Source organism: Anopheles funestus, chromosome 3RL (genome assembly GCF_943734845.2).
Source record: "Anopheles funestus chromosome 3RL, idAnoFuneDA-416_04, whole genome shotgun sequence".
Classification (NCBI taxonomy): domain Eukaryota; kingdom Metazoa; phylum Arthropoda; class Insecta; order Diptera; family Culicidae; genus Anopheles; species Anopheles funestus.
In genome coordinates, this window is record NC_064599.1 from 5,462,544 (window position 1) to 5,479,164 (window position 16,621).

General features: G+C 40.2%; 1 protein-coding gene across 19 annotated transcripts in view; it reads right to left on the reverse strand.

Moving 5' to 3' along the window:
• LOC125770585 (glutamate-gated chloride channel) overlaps window positions 1–16,621 on the reverse strand; it is a 97,466-nt gene that overhangs the window by 37,509 nt on the left and 43,336 nt on the right. The gene's annotated exons all lie outside the window — the stretch shown is intronic.

Sequence of the window (16,621 nt, forward strand, 5' to 3'; positions counted from 1 at the left end):
ACGAAGTTAAATATTCAACACAAATCGGTACCACAAAAATAAAATCCCGCAAAAACTCACAGCTGCGTCTTTCTGAAGAGTCGCAACGAATTTCGGTTCAGCTTTCCTTTCTATCGCTTAGGTTAGAGTTCCGCAAAGAAAGGAAACAGATCGATATCATTAATTCCATATTAATACCGATTCGATTACGTTCGCGCAATGAGCGATTCGCACAATTTCGGGTGAATTTTTAATGCCAGCTTTTGCCTCCATTTTGTGTTGTCCTTCACCGAACAATGCAAAGGTTTGACAACCAGAGGCAATGAGCCAAGACGATGTTCATTAACGATTACGGAGCACTTTTAGAGCCATAGCCTAGAACAACAATCAATAATGTTTAGCGTGGGATGAATAACATTATATTAAAAACGAATTAATAACCAAAATCTCATTATGAGTGGGTTTCAAAACGTAGAGAAGTATCGGCTTTTTTGTGCGCGAGTTTAGACGATTTTCCTTTTTCTACTACGAACTTTACTTACTGTTACAGTGAAAATACTGAACAATTTTCAACTGAAACGTCCGCTATTTTCTATTTAATTACATATTTCAAAACCAGGTTCCTAAAACTCAAGATTACAGTAGCTACTAAGTATATAAATTTACTTTTAAATTTTTGATTACCGATACTCCGAGAAAAGATTTACAAAAATGAAGTTTTAAGGGAGTTTACATATTTTTTCAATACTTATTTTTTCACTTCCAGTTGAACCTCCTTTTTTACTCATGTTCCTTTTTCCATCTAATAAATGAGATAGTTATCGTTGTACAAAATCACTCAAATGTGCTTTTTTCATGTTTTTTTTTTTTGTAAATATTTCCATAAAGAAATTGAATTATCCACACTTGAAGCACACCTTCATGGATGTGGTTATTTTTCTTGTCTAAATCGATTCCAAACCGTTACGGCAATGGTTCACGCTAACTCTTCTCTTGCTCATCAATACCACGCCACATTGTGAGCGAAGAATCGATAATAATACACATTCGTCTTTTTTTGTTTTCAACCCAAAACCCGCTAAAGCAGCAAATTTTCAACGAGTGTCTGTTTGTTTCGGAAGCTCAAAAAAGGCCACAAAACGAAAATCATCAACCAGCGTTCAACCGAATCGCTCAGTTCAGTTGATGATCGATTAGAGTGTCTTTTTTTCGAACGTTCCTTTATTGTGGTTGCTGTTTGATCGAACGGATCATAAAAGGCTCACTGTTTGTTTGTTTTTTTTCAACCGAAACAAGATGGGTTTAGCATGTTGACTGTGTTCGGTTGCGAAACAATAAAACACACTTTTAAACACCCGCTTTGTTGTTCAAGTACGCTTAGAAGGCTCCTTACGCTGTTTTGAAGTGCTTCTTTGTATTTGTTTTAGGGGTTTAAACGTTTACGATGATAAAATCTTTAATTTGTTGCATCACAATGAGAACCATTCTCCTTGTTCCATTTATTCTTCTTCCATAATGGCACAAGCTATCTAGGGACATTCCAGCTGTGGAACAATCTGGAACAGTAATTACAGTGTAATTACAGGTTTTTATTACAATCATGGATTCTTATGATCGTCCCCCGAAGGGTAATCGACTGGAAACTTCCAACGCTTGCATGACTTGACAGGAAACTAGCGAAACCAATCGACGACCCTAAGTTTAATCGAAAACAGGGACAGGCAAATAGGAAAAAAACCAGTTCTCCAAAATGCAAATGATGTCCATTGACTGTGCATCGTGCAAGGTCAGAGCTATCCTGGAAGCCGGAAGACATCGGATCTTTCGCTGGACGGCAATTTCAATCTAATTAATTTTATCGTTGCGATCCGATCCGGCAAATCGGTGTCGGATGTCAGATATCATACAAGGCACAAGATTTATGATGAAGATTGTTCACCAATCCCCTGGTATGGGATTCTTTTTCAGCCCGGAACTATTTGGCCCTCTCCAAAAGATTGATCTGCATGATACCGATCGTGCAGGACGACGAAACGTCACAGCGATGGATGGTGTATGGCCTCCGGACATCAATTTGTCGGTGAGAGATGGTGAGTCGTTTGTAAATTTCCGAAACACCCCGAACGATATGCCAAGGTTCGTGTAAAGTTTGCACTGTCATCGAGCTGGGAGAGGAGCGACGGTGAAATGATAGTCACCACCAGGCAAATACAGACCCATTAATCAAACGATTAATTTGTAATATGGTCCTGTTTGGAAATGGGACGCTATTTGGACTGGGAAAGAGACCGAAGTGGACCGTACTGTATGTCTAGTGGCGTTAGCTTAATGAAATTAGTGGTGAAATTAATTATCGCCCTACCCGTATTGATAAGGGAGGGGGGGCAGTGGGGAGGAGGTTTCGGTGCACGGGTAAAATATTGTTTAACATAATGAAATGCTTTTCCCTAATTTTATCGCATGCTGAATATGGAATGGAATATGTTTTAAACTAATCCTTTTTTTTTGCGCAGCGATTTGGAAACCCAAAATGAAAATCCCAATGAAAATTTGAATATATTTTTTTCCGCGCTTAGTTCCACGATCGAAGAATTTATTTGTTCTGTTTGTGTTAAAAAAAACTTGGTGGGGTTATATTTATTCATCGTCTAAGCCCTAATTATGTGGAATTCCCTCAATGCATCATAATCAATACGTTTGGCTTACCTTCGATAGTGGCGTTTGATAGCGAGCAGCACATTTTGGTTCGCCATTTCAAATAACCAAAAGCAACCGATCGTCGAAAAGGGCAAATATGTGATGATGTTATTCAATTTTAATTATAGCATTACCATATTGCAATGGATAAATTATGCAGTTCCGGCTGTTGCACGTTTGTCAAACGGAGGCAAATCATCACCCGTAAAATCAGTTCCGTGCTGAGTGGGGGTGGAAAATTGTATCTGCCAGTGACATGGTTTTGCACATGCGGGTCATACAGTCTTAAGGGTGGTTCGAACATATGGCTGTCCTGAACGTGACAGTAGCGAAGGCGTCTGGTGAATTTTCGTCTTTCGACACTTTCGACACTGATTGCACTTGACGCGATCCGTTGACGAGACGTTTTCAAGCAGTGTTGTTGGTTTATGGTGTAAGGAAAAATTGGAAAAGGGAAAAATTTAACTAGTAAAGTGCGATGGAAGTATCATCAATATCGGATTAAGTTTATTTGAGAAAATCAAGTGTCTTTAAGTTGCCCTAAAGAGATTTGGTTGTTCAAAGAACAAAGCTTAAAGCTAATTATCCTTTTCTACACGAATGATCCTGACTTGACCTTGAGATCTAAACTGTAAAGTTCTAAATGAAAAACCGAATTAAACTCCATTTACATAGGGAGATACAACATACAAAGAAAATACTCAACTTAATAGAAATCATCTTGAAACAAATGATTCCGTTAACAAAACGTATTATGATTAAAATTGTTTTAAGCATCTTTATGTCTTCCCTAATCACGCCTCCAAAACAAGCTTTTAGCGATTCTTTCGCTAACGTTCCGCTGTCAAGAGCTTCCAAGACTCCCATGAATAATGTATTGCTCAGTGTCCCGTTTAGATAATGTAATGTTTTATTTATCGGCAACTCCTACCAGGAACATTCGTTTGTACGAGTTGTAGATGGATTTGCCGTGGTTTTTTGCTAATTTATGACAATCGGCAGTTCCGCCGGCTAAAACACTCGTGCATGACTTCGCGTACCTTCCCACCCATTTGGCAGGTCAAAGACCCTCGCAGAACGCCGTTGGAGCGTGCTCACAAATTTTCCCTCGGTACGCACGAGTGAAGCTGGATTTTGAACGCTTACGGTAGTAAAGGATACAATTTTGACAGCCGCGCGCTTAAGAAATTTGAGATTGTGCGTGGTGAATTCGCAACGGAGTAAAACCAAGAGACAGCTTAGACTGCAAAAAGCAAGAGACAGCTTAGACACAGTCGTGGAAGTCGTGGAAAATGAAATAAATCTTCAAAACCAACGGTACGGAACGCGTTTGCATCGTTTACAGAGCTCACCGAAATCTGTCGGGTGAGTGCTTATTTTGTTATGAATTTATTGAATCCTAGCTAGTGCGGGACCAGTTGTGCTGACAGTGACAGCGATTTGCTTTATTAGTAGCTCCTCGTGCTCGTTGCCCGTATCGTATTCAAAGTGCGCCGGATGTTGACCACCGTATTAAACCTTCGGGCGGAGGTTGGAAAGATATCATAGCCAAATAAAGACGACTGAAATATTCTTTGCACTGGAAAAACCAGTTCTACAACAATGTTTAGAGCAAACGCAGTAAATGGAAAATAGAGAAAAGCTACAAAAGCATTCGGACAGCTGTCCCGCCAAAGAAGTTTGCGTCAACTGGGTTTCAGTTCTGCTTACCAAGTCAAATTTAACCTAGCGGCGAGAAAAGTTTTGCATCGTAAATATTTCCACCCGTTGTAGTGGCGTGTGCTTTCGAGAATTAAGGGAAATGTCCTTTGCTGTGCTGGTTGTTTTCCTTTTTTTCGTAGCACGGGCTTTTGTTTTCCGTTTTCAGGTAAGTTGTGATTTCTGTTGGGTTTTTGGTTGTTATCATTTAGGAAGAAAAGGTTTAGCAACGTCAATTGAAGGTAAAGTTTTGGATGCTTGCTTTTCTGCTGTTTTTTTTTGTTTCATCGGAAACGGTGAAAATGAATTAAAATGGCACCGTGTTGGTGTTGTGTTTCAGAACATTAATGTTTCCTGTAAGCTTCAGCAAGCATAAATTATGAAGATTTTAGCAATGATACCCTTTGAGCTTCGCTTTCGAGTTAAGTTCTTTCGTAAACTTGAGTATGAAATGTTTCATAAAAGATAAGAAGTAAATTAAAGAAATTAAACAAAAAGTACAACGAATCTATTGGAAGTGGAAAGATCATGTTCAAGACATAAATATGCTCATTTCATAAGAAAATGTTCCATCTCCATTTTTCTCCTTTTCTTCTATCGGGTAAATCAACTCAAAGTCACATTCCTACCGAGAACAGATAAATTGATGACTTCCACAGCTCGGTTGAGAAGGTAAAGCTATCGGGGCATGTTTTTTTTTCGTTGTTTCGGGCCCATGTCAGTATCGAATTCCGGTCACGTAATGCATCATTCTCGAGTGAAGAAAATAGGCACAACATAATGGATGAACCATAGGGCTAGGAGCAGGGTGGCAGAGTAGCCGCAGACATTACGACCGTGGCAATTATCCTTTTATCCGTCGATATCGAATGTCCATCATTCACCGTACCCAAGGGCTGGGAAGAGAATAAAGAGGAGAAGAATCCGACCAGAGCGGAAAGGTAATGCGGGTTGGCATTGTTCAGCTGCACAGTGGCAAACTAATCCGTCATCCAACAGCCGGTGGTTAGGATCATCCCAAGTAAGTGTGATTAGGCACTGAGCTAAGCGGTGTTAATTGACTGTATCCAGTAGCACACTGACCTGAAGGAAATTCCTAAGTATTCCTTTAATCACTAAAGGGTCGAATAATCCACTGTTTGCAGCAAAGCTTAAAGAGCCTCTCACATCGTGGGAAACAACGTATTAAAGCCAAAGGGCTGTTCTGTTTTCCTCTGTTTCACAGAGTGGCTAAGCTAAGCTGTTTTTCACTTCTTTCTACATCTCATTACTATCTTTACCAATCGCAAATAAAAGGTGCAAAGCAAAAGAATGGTTCAGCTTTGCCAAGATGCAACAAAGTTTGCTATCGTTGAAAGTAAATTATCTAATTACTTGCAATGAGGTAATTCAATTTTATTGCAAACCCACTCAAATAAAACGAACTAGGTTACGAAGTGAAACTATTTAGCTTAAAGTGGAATTGGTACATTGTCCAATAGTAGTAGTAGAAGCGGTGGTGGGTGGTGGTTGTTTGCATTTTGCTAGAAAGCAATTGAACGCTGAACGCACACCAGAACAAACTCGATCGTTCGTAGTGTGGAAAACCTTTACACTATGATGGGTTTCTTTTTTTTCTCCTTTGGGAAAAGACTGCTGCCGAGAAGGAAAGTTTACACCAAAAAGAATTGAAATAAAGAAAAAAACTAACAGCAAAAAAATACTATCCTACGAATGGAATTTGAGCAAGCAAAACCCCGAAACGACTTGTCGTAGTTTTCACAATCAACAAACCCGAGTCAACGAGCTAGTAGTAGTAGCAAATAGGGCGTAGAAAAGCTGTAACAACACACACAGCCAGGCGAGCGAGAAGTAAGTAAGCAAAAAAAGAAAAACCTTTCACTTTAATGATGATTATGGTAACGAATTTTCTGCTTTTGGCTGACGATGCTGGCAAATACTGGAGCATCATAAATTTAGCATTATCTCGGCGAGGCAATAAATTTCGGCGTCTTACAACAAGCGGCCACGATTCCGCGGCTCAATGGCACATCGTGCAAGAGGTGCTTGAGATATTGGGAAATGCGGAAAGCTTACGCCCTTTCGGGTGGGATGGAAACGTGGGTAGAGAAGAAGCAGAAAGCTCAACCCCCCCGGGGGAAAGGGCTCCGAAGGTTGAAGCATCCTTTAAATTTGAGATCATTCTGCCACGCTTCTTTTCACTGGATCGGTGAATTTGGAGATGTGTTGGTTTCGGTTGGAAAGCAAATAAATAAACCCTACAATAATAATCATGTGCGATGATAACGAACACAACTGAAAGGAAATGTGGTCGCATTAAGCAAAATAGTAGAAGAATGAATGAAAGATACACCGAAAATTGGTGTTTGTGACCGAACAAATTGGAAGCTGCTGAGCGTTTATTGAACAGTTTGGTCGTGATAGAAAGCCATACAAATCATACTACAATGTTTAAATGTTTTGGTTCAAATAAGTTTTTATAAGGGTTCAGAACTTCCTTCTTTTATTCGTGGTGAGTTTAGTACCACAAAATGAAGTACAAATAAAACTATGTGGTTAAGCGATTTATTCCAAGAAAAGAAAAAAAAACTTCGTTGACCAACGAAAGTTAATTGGACCAGACAACCTAAATATTGTTGCTGAAGAAGAAACTTTCCATCGAATGTTGATGTTGGAAAATGAATTTTCATTCCGCATCACCATCTCTCTCACTCTCGCTTCGGCCTATTCACCAAGAAAATAAGGGCTTGGACAAACGGCCATTGTACGAATATCGCTAGCAGGCGGAAGCAAGTTAAGCCGAAATGTTTACGCATTGAAAACTCCTTGCACCGTAAATCAAGATCAACGACAAGTTCAAGGATCGGACGTGGTGGTGGACATTTCTCCTTAAAATAATACCCGGCCCCGTTTGGGGCGTTTTTTGGGGGCTTGCTCGAAAAACAGCTCGATTGTTGATTAAATTAACCAAGGTTAATGGTTTGCTTTAGGTCCGATCGATAACAACCTGGGCCCTGGTCCCCGGCCGTCGCTTGAGCATGAACATGTTCGAGCCCGGCTTCCAATTACTGGTTGTTGTTTTGTGTAAAAAGTTTCTTTTTTCCTTGGCAATGTGCTTTTTGCTGGAAATACATTCATTTTCGGTACATATTTAGCAGGAAGCCAGGCGGGGTTGCTTTATTTTTTTAATCTTCGTTGTTATGGAAAGAGATGAAACGAACGGTTGTGACAAACAAACAGAGCTGATGTGATGGAAACTGAATTAAATTAGGCTGTATGCGAGAGGGGGAGAAATTGTTAGGTTTTCTCACAGTTACGGTTAGCTTTTTTCACCGGAATTTAAATTATTATTAGAAGTAATACAATTCTGCAGGCAGTTCTATACGAATAAAAAAAATAGAATGTTGGAGGATTTGTGTTTGAAAGAAGTTTATTGGGTCTTTCGTCAAAATCAATTGAATGCAATAAAATATGTATGGTTTCCATTTGTTATCCAATGTGGAATCCACAGGTTAAGGAAGAATATTATAATAGTTAATAATGTCGTTATGTTCGTAACAGGTTTTTAAAATTTTCACAACCTTCCTAAAACATTAATAATAATATCTGAATAATCTCTTAAAAATTTTCTACTGTTATTCACGCTATGTGCCAGAAGAATAAAGGGAATCATATTTTTTTTACCTAGATTAAGTTATGTTAAGTTACACAAAGGGAATATCAATAGCATGATAGTAAGCTGATGGTAAGCTTAAAGAATATTTTCGAATGTCTGCGATTATTTCTAATTTAAATAGAAAATATAATAAAAATGGTAGACAAACAACCAAATTGATCTGCCGAATCACAATTACGAATTACAAGCCTCAAATGCGTTCAATGTGTATCGCAATAACCGCACGTTAAAATATATTCTCAAAACATGTAAATTTCAAAAAGACGATATACAAAAACCTAAAAACATTTCCTTCCACTGGATCGCATGAGAAGGTTCGCACAAACTTAACCATCGAATGATTTTTATTCGTAATTTAAAACCAGCGACTGTTACGGTATTGAACCCGAAACATGTATAAATTCTAGTTTGCTTCGCCATGCGTACGAACATAGAATAATGCAAGAAGCAAACGAACAAACAGAACCCATTTGGCGCCAAAGCTCTTAACACGTGTCTTCTGTGCGAACGTTCAGCATTTCCATCGATGGATGGAAAAACGATCCCACCCTAGCTGTCAATTTCATTTTCCGCGTTCGATTTTAAGAGGAAACGACAAATCGCATACTGAGTTTGCGAACGTCCCGGCATTCATTCGCCTCTGACAGTGCCGACAGGGACAAAGCGGTCCTTTTGAAAGATGCAGGAAACTTTCCGAGTAACGAGTAAAAAAAAAGAAAATAGAAGAAGGAAACGCAATGACAACGCAGCGGAAGATTGTTTCAGCGCGGGAAATGTTTGACTGGCAAATGGCAATTCATAACGAAATGTCTTCCGCGTAAGAACGAAAGGAAATAACATACTCAAACACACGGCACACACACACAAAAATCCACAAAATACAGCTTTATCACACACTACTTTGGCAGTGCGTGTGTGTGTGACTGTTTGTGTTCTGATGTTTGTATAAGAGCTTAAATCAGCGTAACGAAAGCGAGAAAAAGTGTCGACGGAAGGAAACGAAAGGAAAGCTCGCACGAACAAATATTGTCATTCCTTACTTAGTGTTGGGTGTTGGGAGTTGGGGGTGTTAAGGAGTAGGGGGCGGAATGATCTGGTGTAACAGGAAAAGTGGGATTTGTAATTTATGCTTTCCTGCTGCTCGTATTGTACACGATCCAGTGTGTTCGAAGGAAGTCGAAACCGATGGAACAGAATTTATCCCAAACTTGGACAGCAGCAAGTGACTTGAGCAAAGTTTCCTCGAAGTTATGTTGAAATGATGTGGAAAAGCAAACGGAGAGACCTCAAGAAAGGTTTTACTTCGATCGCTTTTCATAGTTTCACGTAAAGTTTTCCTTTGCGTTACGGATTACAAATATTTATTTTTATAATTTAATATTTTACTTGACAGAAAAGTCTGAATATTTAAAAAATATAGTAAAATATAAATAACATATTCAAATTAGTAACATATCTAGAAAAACGTTTTTCGGGTGACATAAACCATAATCACTTCTCACTACTCACTCTGTGCAGTAATTACATAAAACAAACGCAAAATTCGATTAAAACAATGATTAATCATTGCAAGCGTTCGGTAAATAAATCGAGTTTTGCCATTCTCACTCACAACCAGCAGCCAGAATTGATTGACTTCATGTCAAAAGTTGCAGATTCTGTGGTCTCCATGAGTTCCATGAGCCACGAAGCAGCCAAAAAGCTGTATGCACGTTTCCGTTGACCAAAATGTGAAACGATGCAAGGTGATCGTTTTTGCTGGGGGAAAATTAATGTTTCAAACGTCGTTGTGATTTTCGTCCCGACAAACATGTCGGGAGAGTTTATCGAACTGGGACACCTCTGATAACACATGTACGATATAAAGTTGAAGCTTGACAGGATTTGCCTGGTCTGCAATATTAATCAGGGTAAGTTATTATTTCTTCCTTTCGCTTGCATACGAACTGGAAGCTTCCTTCACTTCACTTTGCAATCTAAATTTTAATACAATTATGGAGATTTTCGGCACTGAACGATAGAAATGGTTGTAGAAGGTGAATGAAATTTCAATTAACTTGTTTACCACACACACTGCAAGACGATAATCAAATATATAACCTGTTTACATCAATGTACCTTGCATTAGTGCATGTGTATGTTATCAAATCGAATTAGTCTTACATCATGATTTTCTTCTACAGTTGCTGCTGCTGCAAAAAAAGCTTTTCTCTCTATTCAAACTTGTACACACAACGCATAACGAAATGGGCAAGTTGGTTCTGTTTTCCAAAGGCACTCACACACGTAGGGTGCTACACTTCCGAGAGCAACTTTCCAGACGAACCATTAGAACCATTCGTGCATTAAGCCCGATGCCCTCGGGTGGGTCAAAAGAATTGCCTTTTGCTCGCAACTCTTATCTCAAGCAGTGTAGAAGGAGGAGGCGGGAGAAGGGGGAATTCTCTCCATTTTATCCCCCCCCCCCCGGGGTTTTTTGCAGGTGTAGCGCAACGAATTGATGGAACTCTGCGTTGGAAAAGCTAACAACGTTCCTCCATTTGTTTTTACCTTCGTACCGGCCTTTAACTTCACTGTCGTCCGGAAGCAACATGTGCAACACAGCCATACCGACTGGCATTTGTTTTTACCTTCGTACCGGCCTTTAACTTCACTGTCGTCCGGAAGCAACATGTGCAACACAGCCAAACCGATTGGCATGGTTTTCACGTTCACGCCAGCACACTGCCCTTGGGGGCACACTTGGTAACATCTCGGGTACTACGGACACACCGGAGAAGCCTACAGCATTCATTCCTGTTTGAGGACAGAAACACGACCGGTTGCTCGGTAATTAGTACCGGAAAGGATTATCTCATGCTTGCTGGCAAATATGCAGCCCCGGTTTTTGTGACAAGGGAAAGAATCGGGGCTTGGAGAGTGGTCGGGTACAAAAAGTGACAAACAAAAACAAATAAAAAAGGGATACTATCCATTTTCCCACCTCTTGCTGTGGGTCAATCTTTGGTGGTGTCCTTTTTGGTGGATGTTATGATTATTTCCTACGAGGCATCCCTTTCCTCACCATTTGCAAAGGTGTCAGTGTGGGTGAACAACGAAGTTCAGGGTCGTTTGGTATCATGTCGTAATTATTGCACGTTTTCCTTAATCAGCATTATTAATTCATAGATAGGTTACAAGGGCTTGCGATGGGTTAGGTTGGTTGAAGCTCGAAACCGGGGGGGCACAGAATACCGATGTTCTTTTCACTTCTGGGACTACACCGAGTGACTCGTTGTCGACGCATCCTTCACCAACTACCACGCTAAAGACAAAGTTCCCCACCGTTCGTCTTGTGCCCGACAGTGAGAAAAATCGATGCAGTGAAACTGTCACCCATTGTGAGACAATGAAGCGGAATGGAGAAAAATTAGCAAACGACAAATACGGAGTCACTAGCAAAATGGGCCACTTCCGAAACGGACATCCGACCCCAGATGGTGTCCGATTCGTACAGGGGGGAACGTGTTCACGGTGTCTTGGTGAATGGTTCGTTTCCCCCCTGTTCCATCCGTAATGGTATCAACAATGCGAAGCGTAATTGAATTACCTTTCATTACTTTTCGGGAACGATTCAAATTGCTTTCGGAAGCGCTACGTACGTAGGAAAGTGCCACCGGAGGATACAACCGTGCGCGCTAGCTTTAAGAGTGTGATCGGGGACAAATTTGTCGACCGAAATGCCCTGGGAATCCTGGTGGTGAAATGGATTCCAGGATGCGTAAACAAAGTGCCTTTTTGTACGAGCTATCACATGTAGGAAAATGTAAAAGGTTCTGTGTGTTAATAGGGCTCCAGAGCAACCGGTACGATGGGTTTTAGTTTAACAACTTATGAAAAGATCATGTTTTTTCGATAATATTGGATTATTAATAGTATAGTTTGGAGAAATTCACTCAAAATCATGCTCAGGAGGATGAATCTCCAAATCTGAAATACCTCAAAATATCTAAATATCCTTGAAGATGCTTGAATCTCTCTAAAGATACAAGAATATCTTCAAATAAAGACTGACCACCCTGCTACTTAGTAAGAATATGTCTAGTAAGCATTAAATGGTGTGAAAGGGCAAAGAGATTTGAAGATGACTAATGAATCTTTGGAGATTCGGCTCTTTAGTCGATTGACTCAACAATGAAGAGTCTTTTGAATTCTAATTCTCAAATTGTTTTGTCTCATACAAAGCAAGTTAATACTATGAAAAAGCTTAAAAGGAGTTGATCCTCGGATACAATATCCGATATTCGTTTCTTGAGATAAAATAAACTGTTTTGTTGAGAAGTTGACACTTAATAGTGGAAGTTTGAAGAATCTCTTTACCAAAACTACACTCCATGGTTGCCACATTTCCCCGACAGCCTTACGAGACTTTACGCAAATATACAAAAAAAGGTCAACCGGACAGTGAAAGAACCACCAAGTAATCAATCCCCAAGCACATCTTATCCACAGCACATCAAAATGTCCATCCGAACGCAAAAGCCAATATGAAGTCAAACGCATGGACGTATAAACACACAAATAAGCAATCGGACGAGATGATACGAAATGGTTCGGCAAATAAAGCGCCCAACGTCGTACAAAAGGATAACGGCTGGACGTTGGATTAGCAAAAACCCTTACCACCGAGCGGTGTCCAGCGTGCGTTCGAAACGAGTCGGACCATTTGTGGACCAAGAAATGAAATTTAATTTAGTTCATAGGGTGGTAAACATTTGCACAAGCGTTCGGTGCCGCTCGGCAGGGCGCGTGCGAGGCGAATCGATTTCGATCCGGGTTCGGTGAAAATTGCGTTCGATTCCGAGAGCTTTATAGTTGTTTATGAAATGTCTGTGTCCATAGATTTCGAGACTCCGATGTTAACGAAGAACCATAAACGAATTTGAAGTTCTTGTTCTACATGCAATCGGGTCCATCTTGGAGCGTCTTGTGTCTTCAGAGGGATAGTGAAGACAAAAAAATTGCGAATGATTCCAACGAACTGGGAATAGGAAGCACCTCAAAAGCTTCATAACACAACCATCTAATACCGGTACTATCTCGATACCAAGTTATGCCCTTTTGAAGACCTGTACCAGTGCCGCTCCACTGTGGGACCGGCATTTGAACAATTCCTTTGTAGCAGTCTTTGCTGATGTCCTGGAGAGTGCAGTTTCCGGAACAAGAACCCAAACCAGACGGGACACGTAAGCCGTACATCGAATGCAAATCAGCAGCTGGGCAACGAAAAGTGTGCATCCAAAGAATGCTTGTCCGGAAAGTAGCAATTTGTCACTTGCGTGCGACCAGTTTCTTCACATTCTGGAAGCATTTGCAGTGGGCATCGATGCAACTTTCCGGGATTTCGAACAGCAGCATGGTTGATGATTTATTGTTTCCTTAATGCTTCGCATTGATGCATCCGATGGAGCCATATTGCCAGAGAGGGAAAGAGACACATATCGGGAGAAAGAGAACGGGTAGAGGGTGTTGATTGGAATCGGTCGGGTTTATAAACGAGGCTAAAATTATGACAAAAACCAGCGACGGTGAGTGGCGATGAGACCGGAGGGAATTGAGTCGCATGAATATGGATTATCGTTGGAACATAAACATCGACACCGTGCAGTTGCATGCTGTGCAGACAGACCGGAAGCGAAGTCAGTAAAGGGAACCGATGCTATTTGGTGTGCAGATAAGTAGATTCGGGACACTGTTTGAAAGCGTTATGTAAACGAGATATGGTAGGAATTATTTCTGGATACTTATCCGAGTGTAAATAGTGGTAGATAGTAACGAAATGGACTGAAAATTTCTGAATATGGAAGATAAAAGATTTAAAGACAAATTTAAATGTTGTTTGGTTTTTGTTGAAGTCAATAAGTTGTACCAAGAAGATATTTAAAATTGTCTTTTTGTTTCTGAAAATTAGTCATTATATAATATTTATATTAATATTGTAATGTGATAACGATAAATGTTCTTCTCATCTTAAGATCATGTCTGCCTTTAAATTGTTTGCTTATCTTATTTTAAACACATTGTCCAAGGGGCAGTAATCGATTTTTGAGTCCAGTCTTAAAATTATTTTCACACGATATTTTTCAATGGTAAACAAATTTAGATATCAAGCAGTCCCACTATGAAAACTGTTTTGCGAGGTCTTGAATTTTCCTATCAAAAGACACCAAAGTCCTGCAGGCATAAATCGTTGAGCCTGCTCATCCTTTGATCCTTATCTTCGTGTTGCTTTCTGTTTGTGTTATTTATTTTTTTATTTTTGAGAAGCTGAGAACAGAAGAACAGCAAGAAACGATCCATTTCATATCCCCTTTCCTCCTCCCCGCGATCCCCCTTTCCTCCTCCCCGCTTCAACTCCTCACCAACCCCCCGTCGATCGAACATCAAAAGGATCTTTTTTTTCTTGAATTAATGCTTCGAGCTCAATCGTTCGAAAAATCGGGTCATTTGCTTTTGTACAACGGGTCACAAATTGGCTCGAGCTTACACAGGGAAACAGGGAAACAGGAAAAACAGAACAATCTTCCATCGGGCTTTTTAATGCCCATTTTGTTTCCTCGCGTTCCTCAAGCTTCGTGCACCATGCACCAAACCACAACATTCGTAGCTTGAGCAGCAGTGCGTCAATTTACGAGTTTCCATGAATTGATGTTGTGATGGTGCGGGAAAGCGAATACCAAAAAGAAAAAAAGAACGGAAACAAAATGAACCGAAAAAGGAATACAAAAAAAAATCCAAACCATTCCGCCGACAATCGGTCGCCACAGGGTTTCCTTTTTGGTTGATGATAAATCGTAGCTTTTCTTTTGCCGCACCCAGAGGGGAGTCGGTTTTTTTTGTGTTATTATTTTGGAGCTATGGCCATATGAGAATGTTAAGGGCTCGACAAACATCCGAGCAACAAGCGGGACGGTTCCCATTCATAACGAATTTCCACGATCGAACCTGCAGGGTGTTGGATTGTTGATTCTGTATTTGTGTCTTTTCGATTGTGTGTGTGTGTGTGTGTGTGTCCATAGAGATGTTGAAGGTGCTATTTTGTGCTTTTATGTTGCTCATTTGGGTTTGAACCACTTTCCATGATTAAACTCGCTTTGCTGCTTTACAAAAACGGTAACGATTCAAACGATTTGACTTTAGTTGATTTCCCCATGTTGAATCTGAGCTGTACGATCCTTAACGCTTAGCTAAGTGCTTTGTTATTTAAAAATGAGCTTTTTCTACAAGGTGGAAAGATGAGTATGATTATCGCCGTACAATAAAGACGATAATAGTCGTCTGCATGTTGAAGTGTATTTAAAAAAAATTGAAGAAATAAAAAAAAATTACATTGAATTGAAACCAAAAGCTGTTATACACTTAAGTTCCTTCCTGTCATTACAAATATTTTATATAAAAAGCACACAAAGCGAGTCGAATTTACACCAGCATTCGCAAGATCACAATCAAACAAATATTCACATTCATTCTAATCAAATGAAATTCATTCCCTATTCCAGATGTCTCTCGTTAAACTTATTATGCAGCAGCGATTTCACGTGCCACCGGCTTTGTTAGAATAATTAGCATCGGAAACGAAATTTCCTCCAGCATGAGCTATTCATCCTCTGTGCTCTTCTACGCCATTTTCTATTGGCACCGGTTGCCAATGATCGTAAAGTTGCATAAAATTTTGCTCCATATGCAACACACAAATTCATCATCTTATGGGCTAGGACTAGGAAATGCCAACCGGAGCAGGGTAAGAAATTCCATCCCCCACCCTTAGCTTGACATGTTAAACATTTCAAATTCAGCTACTCCATACGGTGCCGCGAAACTTTCGTCCTTCAGCGAACGGAGAAGCTTCTTGAACTGAATCTGCTCAGCGCGGGATGCCTCGTCGGATGCCATCTTTGAAAGGATGCTTACCATGCCAATGACGAGTAAGAGGCATGTACTTTTTGAGCTGAGCGTAAGTTTCTCGCTTTAACGGGCTCATTAATAGTTTAACCACCGTGTGACAGCTTGGTACGGTGAATTGGTAAAGGACACACTGCACATGACACGGTGCAACCAACTGCATGGTGCATAGTAAGCAGCGACGAGTGTGACATGCACCTGGCAGTTGAATTGGTTGCATTTCGCCAGTATGTCAACTTCATCGCCATACTTGTGGATGGGTGGGTAAGAGTCAACAAACAACAAACCATCGGTGGGTTTGATGGCAGATGTGTGACGGTGCAATAAATCTTAGATACCGAGCTGATGGTGGCCACAGTCACAGTTTGCTACTGGTTGTAATTGATGATGATGTGTTGAAGCTGATGGTGTAGATCGTGTATGATTCATACTTTTGGTGGTTATGTTCACTTAAAAGAGATTGATAAATGCTGCTTGCTGTTAATCAGCACATCTGATGGAAGCTGACTCATTTTCTGTCCGATCTAATGGAACAGTTGTTTAAAATATGAAGCTGAAATAATAATTACATATTGGCTTAGTTATATTGTATCGAAGAAAGTACATCTGTTTGCAATACTTCTGGTGCAA